The sequence below is a fragment of the Pseudorasbora parva genome, chromosome 21, assembly GCF_024679245.1.
Source record: "Pseudorasbora parva isolate DD20220531a chromosome 21, ASM2467924v1, whole genome shotgun sequence".
Lineage (NCBI taxonomy): Eukaryota > Metazoa > Chordata > Actinopteri > Cypriniformes > Gobionidae > Pseudorasbora > Pseudorasbora parva.
Window position 1 is genome coordinate 21582490 of NC_090192.1, and position 12518 is coordinate 21595007.

Consider the following 12518-nt stretch of genomic DNA (forward strand, 5'->3'; position numbering starts at 1 on the left):
TAATTTGGAGGGAAGATGGACATCTTGTGCCCGAAGAAGACAGAAAAATGCGCGAGTCCATTGGTATGTCTTGTATTGAAGCAATGCTGTAATATGTAGTACAAAATTTGATGTTGATCTCTCAAAGGACTATTCATTTCAACAGTGATCATTCTTTCTACTCTGATAAAATACGTACCATTATTCATGTCTAAATCTTTTAATAACTCCTAAAATAAGCAAATGAGGTTCTGTATCTTGGATTTATTTAAAATGGTAAATATTTGTTTTCCCTTTTTGATACAATTATTATTACACTTTTGGCCTTCAGTTCTTAAAAACTGCACCGTCTGTTTGTCTTAGATAAAAGCAGACAAGTGTGGGAAAAAGCATTTAGTTGTTATAAACTCCATGTATTTCTCCATTGTTTTGTAGACCATGGATGGTTCTGGGTAGCTTTAGAAGATAATGAGTTGGGACATATTAGGAATCAAATAGTAAATGTTCTTTGAATTATGTGTAATATCTGGTTAGTTCTTTGGCTTGAAACAAGGCCTTATACTCCACAGACTAAACACATTGCATTTGTGTTTTAAGATGGATAGCAAGAGAAGGCACAAATTCTACAGGAAAAAGATGTGCTGCCAAGGAGGAATACAAGAGGCAAAAACTCTGCTCTCTGAGAACTATACATGGCCATGGGTGCTTCATAAGCATGGTAAGTCTGGTGCCTGGGTAACTATTTCTTAATTCTGTCCATGAAAGTTGTATTGCAGTATTTTAACAATTTTATATTGTAAAGGCTATCACAAGTGATGCTCTTGAAACAAGTAACTAAAGAAATCTAGCATCACTGACAAAGGCTCAGAAGAGACCATGCCTTTCTAAAAGATCTTTTAAAAGATCTACTGTTTAAAAGGTTGCTGTTGATATGGGTAAATTAGTTTTTGTTCAGTACTTGGGTAATATTATGGGCTGCAATATTATACATAATGCTTCAATGTGTATATTATTTTATGTACTGACTGCTGCTTTGTAAATTTAAATCAGGAATTGGCATTTCTGCCCATTTTGAGGTGGAGAGTTTACTGAAGAACATAGGTTAACCTGACTGTACATTAAACTTAATCTGAATTGTGTTTGTTGTTTTACTTTTAGACCAGGACTGGAGAACGCCGGATTATACGACTTCTTCCTCTGGTTGAAATAAGGCTACACAACATCAGTGATCACATCATCTGTACATTGATTATACTGTAGGGTACAAGTGGGCGAACTGTTTAGAAGAAGAAGAACATGAACATGATAGAGGGAAGAGACAGAAACCAGTCTAGTTGTAATAATGAATCATTATTTTCCAACACTATATCAAATCTGTTTTCTGTATCATAGTTGACTGGATGGGATTATGTGGCACTCATTTGTGTGGCTTCAGCAGCTGTGAATGGATTAATATGATGTTAATGTGTTTTTTAAAACCCATTTTTATTTATCTTGAATCTAATTTGACTTTATTCTACTTTATTAACTGTATACTGTATCCTCCAATAAAGTGTTGAGTGATAAAGTATGGTGAGTATTGTGTATGGTGTTTGGTACAGTAAATACACATTCAACCAGTTTATTTAGGTTATCTTATTAATTACCAAGAATATTTTACTTGAGAAGTAAACATTTTTTATCTGGTTATATTATATTTGGTACAATGCTCCAAAAAGTTGTATATACTTGCATGCTGTGACAAGTATGCCAGTTTTCAGTGAAATAAAGGGAAGGATTACAAACACTTCAAGCTTAACTGAAGATGATCCATGTTGATCATTCTGGTACATCTACTACTGCAATAAAAATTAAAGCATGCACATTTTCGATGCCAGGTACGTGAAGAGGGTGTAGATGAAATTGTGACAATGTCTCTAATTATTTTACTTAATGGTGCATGGTCCTATATTTAATAGTAATAATGAAGTGTAAATAATATAAATTGTTTTTGATTACTCTGGAAAGTGGATAATGGCAAGTTGTTGCAGGTTCATCCATTATATTTATTAGTGTTTATCCATAAAAGAAAAGAAAACTTAATAATTATTATTTTAAAACATTTCTTTCAAATATTTCTGTATTTCATCAGATGGTCTTACAATATCAAAACCTATACACAAGCATGACGTTAGAATAGAAAAGACAAAATACTTTGATATTTAAATGTGACTCAAAGTTTGTTGTCCGTGATGAGGAGAATATATCTGTGTATGTTGTACTGCCCTTACACCTCCAGGGACCCAGTAGTGGCCCCTGGAAGAGCAAAAAAAAAAGCATATTTCAAATGGCTTTAACTCAAAGTCTGGTTAGCGTATCACAGAGAAAATTGGCAGGACAACTGCATATGCAATGTTTACTAAATAATGTTGGCCACAGTTTTCAGACATATATGGGAAGCTGCCATAAAGGTTTATTTAAAAGTGCTTACAGTAAAATATACAATTTCAGCTTGGCCCTCATATATGTCATATAGGTTTACACAATGAACATATTTTAATATCCAGTTGTCCATTAAATATGTAATTTACTTAACATTTATTGTTTCATTATGAAACCTTTTAAACTACATTACCCATATATCTGTCATTGTATCAATGCAATGGGAAACATGGCGCTGTAGTTCATAGAAGTGTGCTGAAATGCTTAGGGTTAGGGTTGGGTTCTCAGTAAAGGAGTCATTTCTCACAACATAGCGACACTTTATAGTTAGCTTAACGTATAACTGACGTAATAATAACACCAAAACATACTTTGTAACATGAAACGCCGTTTTATATGGTTAAAACAGATAGTCCAATCACAGCGCGTTCTGCGATAAAGTCACAGCCAATGACAACCCAGCTGAACAGAGGCGTCACACTTCCTTGTCCATTTATGGTAAATTATATCACATCTCATCCGGTTCAACTGAAGGGGTAGATTCCTTAAAGGGGGGGTGAAACACTCAGTTTCAGTCAGTGTCATGTCAATCTTGAGTACCTATAGAGTAGCATTGCATCCTGCATATCTCCGAAAAGTTTTTATTTTTTTAATAATTATATAAGAAAGATGCGCTGTTCCGAGTCTTTCCGAAAAAAGCCGAGCGGGTGGGGGCGTGTCGTGTGAGCGGAGCTAAATAATGACGTGTGCAGCAGCGCGCTGTGTGTTGAGTCGAGTGCATCCCTAACAGCGGAAAAAAACTTTATTCAAAATAAAAATATGGCTTTTAATCGGATACAGCCATACATCTATGATCCGGAATCAGACCCAGAGGCTGCAGTTGAACAGGAGCAGCAGCAAAAACGACTAGAGCAGGACGTCTGTATGTGGTAAGTTACAAGTTATACACTAACTATATAATATGCTTAGCGGCTTGTGTTATTTACATATTTATACTTGAATTATATCGTCGTATTTTTGTCTTTGAAGGTGTACATGTGGGAAGTGCAGTTGTGCACGTGTGTTTGTGTGTTTACGCGTGGTTTGTGTAGACAGTAAGGTGACTAAAAGCAGTCTCACTCACCCTTCTACCGTTGGGACTGCTCCATCCTTCAGCATTAGGCGATTGGGAAAATTCGGCGTCGAGCTGGGCCTTGTTTATGAAACAGCGAACAGATATAAACATTCGCGCAACTCAGTTGCTGATCCGGAAAAGCAAATTACATCCACTGTTGCCTTAACGCGGGGTTTTTGGCGAATCTGTGCAGGACTGTCTTGGTCTGGCAACCAAAAACCCACTTTTTTGGTGACATTGTTATGTGCTATGTGTAATTGTCACCTGTCCAGCATCCTACAAGCCCCGCTTTGATGGGCGTAGGCTGTTGCTTTCGCTCTCTCCCTCGCTCTCTCTCACGCGCAGGCTGTTGCTTTCGCTCTCTCCCTCGCTCTCTCTCACGCGCTTCCGGTAGAATTGTCCGTAAGGCCCATACAAGGAAATTCCGCCCCCACTAACGTCAATGGGGACGCATGATCTCAAAAAACTTGCCGAAACTTATGACTAACCGGAAGTAGTATTTTTGACAAAGAAATACTCCCATCAAACGTCCACCTTAACTTTTGAAACTTTGTCTATGTTTAGTATGGGATTCCAAGTCTTTAACAGTGTAAAAAGATCAGTATGCATGAAACAGCATTTCACCCCCCCTTTAAATATTTAATATTTAGGCTGCTAAATATTTATTTATTCTAATTAAATAATAAAACTCACATTTTAAAACGAAAGTCTTCTTTGTGTGGTTAAACTGATGCATAATAAATATATTTGAAAGAGAAACCTTTTTCTATGCAATGGTCTACAAGCATAAACTTCTTTAAGCCATCCTTTACAATCTGACCTCTTGGAATTAAAACAAATATAACAAAAGCACAATGAATGCACACAATTTTGTAAGCATATTCCAATATTTAATGTCAAACAGTTTAAATACAAATGTAGTGCCCATATATATATATATATATATATATATATATATATATATATATATATATATATATATATATATATATATATATATATATATATATATATATATGCAAAAAAAGAACATTTTACATTCTAAACTTTAATACTATATATTTGCAATTATTGTTCACTTTTATTTTAACTAAATTAAATGCCAATTAAAATAGTTGATGATTATTGTAAATGTTAACCATTTTCAGTAAGAAAATACTTCTATAAAGTACATTCATGTTACAGTTACATTAACAAGGTAGTGATATAATGATAGTGAAATAATGATAGAGGTAGTTATGGTGGACATGTACTTTAGTGACCATTGTAATAAAAGTTTTAATGAATAATTATTGATTTCAAAAGGTATTAACTCTCACTATCTTCATTTGTTCAAACAAACAACAAATGCAGAAATATACATTGGACTATGGCATCATGAAGTCAATGCATGACTAGAACTAGTGGATGGCAATAGATATGTCCTTCACTAAAACTCCTGATGATAAAGGCATAGGCAGACATCAAGAACAGTTTATGAATATTGGTTCTGCATATATCAAAGAGATCATAAGACTCTACAGACTCCACGTGAAGACTTTGAGACACTGTGACAGAGCAAAGGGTGCACTTCACTGGACATGTCCCATGTATGCCCAAACAACAACACCCAAAAACACTTATGAAGTGGACACCACCAGGAGGACGCACGAGATAGGGAAAACCAAGGAAGATATGAGACAGATGTTTCACGAAGACCTCAATGCCGGTGTTCCATGAGAAGATGTGAAAACGTGGCCACAGATCGAATATGTTGGAGGACACATGTTGCCCAATGTGCCCAGGACAGGACATGATGATGATGTTGTCAGTTTATACATAACTGTAGGATTTATTTCTGTAAAAAATGTTGCATAATTAAATGTTAAATACATTTATTTAGTAAGTTCACAGATATGTGTGCATTCCCATTATTAAAAGTATATAATAGCAAGCTATATCATATGAATTTGTTTGAAAATGTAGATAACTCACTTGATTTTGTGATCACATAAATTATTTACATGCAAACGGGACGTTATAAACATTGCAACTGATCTGATTAAGAAAAAATAATCGAATATCTGATGTCATGTGACCGAAGTGGCTTTTTGAGGCTTTTGCATCTGAACTCTTCATATACAAATACAGCTCTGGAAAAAAAATTAAGAGACCACTTAACATTTAGAAATCCATGTTAAGTGGTCTCTTAATTTTTTTCAGAGCTATATGTACGAGAATCATATGAATTTGACAACTTGTTAAATCTTGTGAATTATTAAGACTTTGGGAATATGTTCTTACTGATTGAGCTATAGGATTTGTAAGAATAAGTAACAACAAATGCTAAATAAAATGTTTGATAAAGGGTTCAAACCAACTCATACATACCATTACAAATATTTGCTGTTGCAGCTTTCGGTTTTCTCCGTTACTTCTCCACAAACAAGAATGGGTTGACTGAGTCCGAGAGGCCCTTTTGGTCTTTTCAGGTAAAAAAAAAAAGAAAGAGAGAAAAAAGTCATAATATATAATATATAGCATTATAAAGTATACTATTTAAATAACAATATTTGGATTTTACATTAAAATGCATTTAAAGCATGGTAATTGTTGTGGCTACTGTTTATTTACAACAAATATCACATTAAAACTACCAATACTGTGGTAAACGCGTGGCAAGTGTTGTTTTTTTTTTATTGTGCTTCTACTACAAATGCCACGTTGGAATTACACTAGTAATTATTATTAAATATTAACAACTGTTTAAAGGTCTATAGCACGTCACGTGACAGTGTTAAATTACCCTATTAGCAAGGTGTGTTTATTTAGAAAGCAAAGAAATGCAAAGCCTCAGTGGAGATGATGACAGATACAATGCAGTGACTGAACATGATCGATAACGACAAGCAGAAAATACTTTATATCAAATATTAGGACATAATATGTATGACTACTCACCAACATGTGGCACACGTGATCTGATGCCAAACATCGCGATGTGTTCTGAATGAGACTTCTTCAGCGCGATTTCATACCGATAGAATTGCCGTCTAATGTTGACGCCAAAGGTTTCCCACTGAAAGCAATTGGGTTCCCAGTTCGTCCATCGCGTGACGCCGAGGGGTCTACCTGTGGCGTCTTCAGTGTGACGCACGGGCGCGGGCCGCGCGCCGCGCGCCGCGGATAGAGACGGTGATTGCTTTTGGGTCTTTTCTTCGCACAATTCAATCGTTTGGCCTCGGAATAGTTGGACTTTTTCAATAAAGTGTGCCTGTTGTCTGTTACAGCCTGTGTTTTATATCATATAATACGCAAATGGGTAGGTTTAGGGCGGGGTGGGGTTTGACTACTGTTTCAAACATGTATCATAGCGTAAATAAATGTAAATACAATTGTGCTGGCTGATTAAACTGAGAATCACACTCCAACATGTCATAATGGAAAAATTATAACCCAATAAATTTCATCATGACGATAACATGCACATGCCCAACACGTCTGTTTATGACGTCCTAGGTTTCTCATTGAAATCAGTGGATTACCCAGTACGTCGAAAAATGGCGATTTAGGGGTACCCTGTGCGTCAACAGCTGACGTCAGGGTCCCTTGACCGTTCGGCAACATTTGACGAGTAGGGGTGAGACTGTAGGCTTGTTTGAGATGCGCCTTGCCTCGCCTGAAATAAAGGCGAGACTAGGCGGCTGCAGTGAGGGGAGGAGTGAAAAAAGTTCAGGCAAGCCGGACAGTTCTCTCTTCTCGTAGTGGATCAGACACCAGCGAGAGCAGGTGTGTGTGTGTGAGATTAGAGTTCTCTCTTCTCTTAGTGGATCAGACACCTGCGAGATCAGTTGCAGATATCGCGGGATTCACACTCGTGCGCTCTGTTGCTGATAAACTGGATGTAATTTAAGTTCTGTTGCTTTTAGATGAAAATAAATATTATGAACAAGACACCCAAAGTTTTTGTTATTTATTTCCTTTCGAAAGGCCTGTTTATCAAGCATTTTTATTTTAATTACACACATGTTTTAATATATTTTTATTAATATGACAACAATCACATAACCCACAGAAAGCTCGCACTGTCTGAGAGTTTGGGAATATTCACACATAACACATAAAACATGATATCAGTGTTTTAAAATCAAATATTTTAAAAAGCAACCTTACATCACGGTTGTTTAAACCAATTAGCATTAAGCTGTGTCGTCAGCAAGTCGTTTCCCATCGTGCTTTTGCTCCGCGCAGTCGGTGGAGAGCAACTGCGCTCGACTGCAGAATCCGACACACTCGCCTCGCCATCGCGAGAGATTTTTGACATACGTCAGCATGACATCAGAGCAAGGCGGACCGCCCTCGGACACATTTCTAACCGGCATGCATCTCGCGCTGATCACCGGTGATCGGTTCTGCGCAGATTTTGCTCATCTCAAACAAGCCTTGTGTTGGAACGATATGTGTGATGCCGATTGATAGTGAACAATATTTGGTAACACTTTAGAATAATGGTCTATCATGAAATTGTTTTGTTAACAAAGTTTGGGATATCCAATCATCATGTCATTCCAACCAGCTGTCAGCAATCAGTAATCAACGTGTCACCAATGTTCCGCACAAACAGTTCTTCAGCATCCCTCCACAACCCTGTCTTCCTCACACTCACTTGCTTACTCTCCTAACCAGAGATATGAGGGGAGTACTCTGGGTTCGGGACAAATAAAGAGCTCTGAGCCCTCTCTTTGGACAGCATGCCAAATATGCATGCTATTACGCATACTATTTACTATCTGATTATTTGTAAGTGTGAACATGTGAATAAGTAACTGGATATAATGCAGGACAAATGAGTAGTATTACATTAACACTTGAACTACTACCATTAATTAATATGGAAACAAGATTAACTCATCAGTAAGTAGCCTAATATCAAATGTAGGGCTGAGGTAGTTCCTTTTTAGGTAATCATTAATTACTGAATGAGATTGGCATCATTATGAATAACTATGACAAATTATGAAGAATTAACATGTCTGAGATGTGAACAGTTGTCTTTACTCTCAATGTTTAATAAAATGCATTAATTATTACTTGTTAAAAAGTGCTACCTAGTCACTCTTCCAGAACTACTAGTGGCCTGGACCATTATTTTAAATTGAAAAGGTTATTTTTCACTTTATAATAATGGTCCAGATCACTAGAGTAATTAGTGATGCACTTTATGACTATTTTCAGAGTAAAAAAAGATGATTGATTATGTCCATACACTATAATTGTGGTTAGTAATGAATTGGCAATTCTTTATAATTTGTCTTTGTCAGTTGATAGTTATTAATGCTAATCTCATTCAGTAATTGTTGTATTTAATGTGGCTTAAGAAAGTAGTATTAAAAGACCAAACTCCTCCCATAAGACCGAGTAAACACTTATAATAAGGCTTAATCAACCAACAGCTATAAAAAAAGACAAAAAACAGTTTCTATGTGTCTTATATAAGCAGAGGCCTCTTCCTTTCTCCTATATGGGCCTTTTGGGGGATGGGTCCATAGATCTTCAGAGTGAATTCTAAAGATTACTTGTTTAATTGGACAAATAATTATGTCTGATTTGTTGCTACACTTTCTTAGTACATTAAGCCAGTTAAGCATTTTAGAATGTCCCCATCAGGGGAAGCAGATGCCACATGGGTTTAATGTTCGCTACATCAGAATTTAGTCTGCAAATGCATTACCATCTCCCATTTTTCACAGAACTCTTTTTCACCCAAGTCAAAAACCAAAATGAGCATAAACTTATTATTTAGTTATTTTGCAAAACTTGGCGTTTCCATCACTCATTTCTGATGCGATTCTTCAAAATGTGACTAAAAGCAGCACTGAATTTTTTTTCAAATTGTTTTTGTTCAAATTGCTTAATTAAAGTGAGCTAACGAAACACAATTGCTCTACGTTTTGTCCTAACTTAATTTGATTGTGTTCAGTCCACTTAAATAAGTCAAATTGAAGTCTTAGACTTAAAGGGATACTTCACCCAAAAAAGGAATTAGAATTACATCCCATTGACATGAATTATACGAGCAACAGTTTGAGTTAAAAATCTTTATTTGTTTTCTACTGAAGAAACAAACACACCTATATCTTGGATGCCCTGGGGGTAAGCAGATAAACATCACATTTTCATTTTTTGGATGAACTATCCATTTAATCCATTTGTGTTGTTACATGAATGATTTGTGTTGCATTAACTAAAACTGGGTTGGGCTTGTTAGTTCCCAGCATGCTTTGCATATGGCTAAATCATAGAAAGTAAATGTTGTTATTTTATATGTAAAAGTGTTATTTTCTGAGCAAGATGAGAGAGGGGGAGACTTGCTTGTGTTTTATAGTGTATTAGTATAGTATTCAATTAGGTTGAAATTATTAGAGCAATTTAAATTACATTGGATTACCATTGTGGAGAAGAGTGGGACATTTACTTAAGTTGTGGACTAGTGTCAAAACTGCTTTGCTGAAAGAGCTTTTAATGCTTTGCATTTAAGATGCTAATGTGTGTTATTGTTAGCTAAAAGTTTGTCAAGTAGCCTGTGCAGTATTATAATTCATTTGTGGAACATTAAAATATATGAAACTGTGAAAAGTGGATGAATGAATAAATGATTTTGAATGCCTGAATCATGTCAGGGAGCCATATAAAATTCAGGTTGAAATTACTTAATTGGATCAGTTACAGTTTTTCTCAATTGCTAAAACACTAAAACCCATCGGCTGAACAAATTTCTCAGTTGCCTGAACTCATTTAGCTAATTGTGCAGTCTGTTGTCAATACCTTAAACCATTTCACATCATAAAACACAATTTGCAAATCTCACTTAGACTTTTCAGCAAAACTCTAAACACATTCTCATTGTCAAGACACATACTGCTCTCTAATGCACATGTCATCCATACGGGTTAACACAAGTGACAACAATCAAATACAAATAGAGAACACAATGTCATTGATTGAACACAACCACTCAAAACTGATTTAACCTGTTTCAAATGATGAGATAAAACCAATATAAGTACAGTGCATTGTAGGCTGTATACTGTACAATTAACAAATCTAATTGCCCTGAACATGTTGCTTTTCATTTGTTTGCAGTAGGCTACTGACTGCTCAATAATAATAATAATAATAATAATAATAATAATAATAATAATTTGTTACATTTATATAGCGCTTTTCAAGGCACTCAAAGCACTTTACAAGGGGGGAATCTCCTCAGCCACCACCAATGTGCAGCATCCACCTGGATGATGTGACGGCAGCCATATTGCGCCAGAACGCTCACCACACACCAGCTGATTGGTGGAGAGGAGACAGAGTGATGAAGCCAATCAGGAGAGGGGGATTACTGTATTAGGAGGCCATGTACAGGGGCCAATGGGCAAATTTGGCCAGGATGCCGGGGTTACACCCCTACTCTTTTTCCGAAAGACATCCTGGGATTTTTAATGACCACAGAGAGTCAGGACCTCGGTTTAACGTCTCATCCGAAGGATGTCAAGAATTGAAAAATATCAATCTAGTAACGTCTCAACTGGTTGCAGGTTCATATCAACAAAGAACAAAGGACAAGTTTGTGAGATGCAGAGTACAGCACTGTAAAAATCAGCCTAATCTATTGAAAATGCATATCTATAGCACAAATTGTATTTATTGTGCGATTTATATGCCAAAATGAGTTTTTATGAGCATATGTTACGCAGTTTTCGTGTGCATATGATATGTACTTTATATTGTGTTATGTGCACATACTTCAAACAACTCAACCTACCCAATGGGGTGACAATGCAAATCATATGCACATAAAAACTAATTGTGCCGTATAAATCGCACAATAAATACAATTTGTGATGTATATGCATTTCATGAGAATGAGCTGGTAAAAATAGGGCTACAAGCAAGAGTAAGAACAAAAAATTGCAAAGCAAAGCAGAGTAGTAATAATTTCTGACCAATTTCTATGATGGGCTTCTATGATCACAAGACAATGACAGAAAAATATGAAGTTTGTTTTGAGATTAAAAATGTACTTCTGCCTGAGAACTGTTTTGAACAATGTGTTTTCTATTTTTTTGCTGTATTGTTTACTGATTGCTTGATAGTGTTTATCATTTTGATCACTTTGTTTATGATTTGAGAGCAGTGTTTGATTTTGAACACAGGTAAAACTGTTTTGAGGCAAAAGTTTCATTTTGCAAGAGAAGTCAGAGGTTTTGTGAATAGTGCTTGAAGAGGAGGTTTTGTGTTTAATGGTTTCAGAAAATGGAGCAAGGTTTCAGAAATAGTGTTTTAGCAATTGAGAAAAACTGTAAAATGTATTCATTCCATGATGTTGAAGTTACATGAACAAATTATGTTTAACTTAATTGATTCATGTGAGACCGATGTACACAATTAAATCATGTAAATCCAACACACTTTTTTTCAGTGAGGGTGATGGAAACATAGCTAGTGACACTGAAGAAATAGCTCATAAAAAATCAGCTTTGCCACACAAAGTGAAAAGCATATTTTCTTTACAATGTGTAAATAGTAGTTGTTTTCTATATTTACTTATAGAGGCAGCTACTATTTGTTGTACCTTACATGCAATAAGTGTAAATTATTATATTTATTAAAATTATGTAGTGGATGCTGTCTTACTGACACGGTAAAGCCCTCCTACCCATAAACACTAAAGTTGAGTTGAAAATGGATAAATGTTAAATGTTTGCCCAACCTGCTTGGTAGTTTTTTTTTAACTCAACAATTGTTTAAAAATTACTCTATTGCTTGCTTAAAAATCAACCCAAAGTATGTTGGAAATGAATATGTATGAATTATTAAGCAGTATATAATCAGTGATGTAACATACCGAAAAAACATTAGAAGGAGTAACATTTAGACAATAACAATGGTTGTAGAATTTAGATAGAATTCTATAGAACAATAGAATTTTTTAGAGTGTATATTATTAAACACACGTTAAACACCTTTT

General features: G+C 35.5%; 1 long non-coding RNA gene across 1 annotated transcript; it reads right to left on the reverse strand.

Moving 5' to 3' along the window:
* Nucleotides 1-4647: 4647 nt before the first annotated feature.
* On the reverse strand, nt 4648-6789 carry LOC137056479 (uncharacterized). The gene is made up of 3 exons (XR_010900358.1): nt 6455-6789; nt 5885-5977; nt 4648-5351 (listed from the first exon to the last, which is right to left on the reverse strand). It is a non-coding gene; the product is annotated as an uncharacterized lncRNA (long non-coding RNA).
* Between the last annotated feature and the right edge of the window lie 5729 nt (nt 6790-12518).